This window comes from Hylobates moloch, unplaced genomic scaffold, assembly GCF_009828535.3.
Source record: "Hylobates moloch isolate HMO894 unplaced genomic scaffold, HMol_V3 SCAFFOLD_19, whole genome shotgun sequence".
Lineage (NCBI taxonomy): Eukaryota > Metazoa > Chordata > Mammalia > Primates > Hylobatidae > Hylobates > Hylobates moloch.
The window spans coordinates 32,654,300-32,655,096 of NW_026652294.1; positions in this window are offsets into that span (position 1 = coordinate 32,654,300).

The following is a 797-nucleotide window of genomic DNA, read 5'->3' on the forward strand; positions in this document are numbered from 1 at the left end:
CTGTCATCCCAGCTACTCGGGAGGCTGAGGCAGGAGAATCACTTGAACCCGGGAGGTGGGGGTTGCAGTGAGCCGAGATCACACCGCTGCACTCCAGCCTGGGCGACAAGAGCAAGACTCCGTCTCAAAAAAAAAAAAAAAGAAAGAAAAAAAGGAAAAAGAGTTCAGGATTTCATAGTCCGTCTCCTATGTCTAGTCTTTCATTTCTCATAATCATTTCTTAGCCAGGAATCATTTCTGGAAGTAAATGGCTGCTTCCTTTTCTTTGTGCACACGCCCCCTCTGATGAAAGGCTCCATGCCCAGCTGGGGGCTGTGGTACTCGCTTTTAATGCTCCTTAGAAAATTCTAACCAAAGGCTCCAAACGCAGCTCAAAACCCTGGCATGGAACCACACAAAAGGCACAAAGAGGCTGGGGCGAGGTGGAGCCCATCAGAAATTGAAGGCTCTGTGTCAGGATCCACCCCATTCTGACCACGGGGCTGGGTTCCTCCACCAAAGCAGCTCCCAGGTCCCCAGTGTTAGGCAGAGTGGATTTCAGTCAGGAAAACTACACAAGGGCATGTTCTTAGAATCTCTCCAACATTTTTCTTGGCTCTGCTGACATTGCTTTGGCTTTTAAGCAAGCAGAAGGTTCTCCAACATCCAGGCTGGACTAAAGGGTTTTGCTCTTACTAAGCCAAAGGGAATATTTATTCCAAGAGACGTAAGATAGATTCTGCTGGACACCTGACACTTGCTCATGATTCTTCCCTGGGAGGCCAGGAGCGCACAGTGAGGCTTCGCTCCATCGGAAC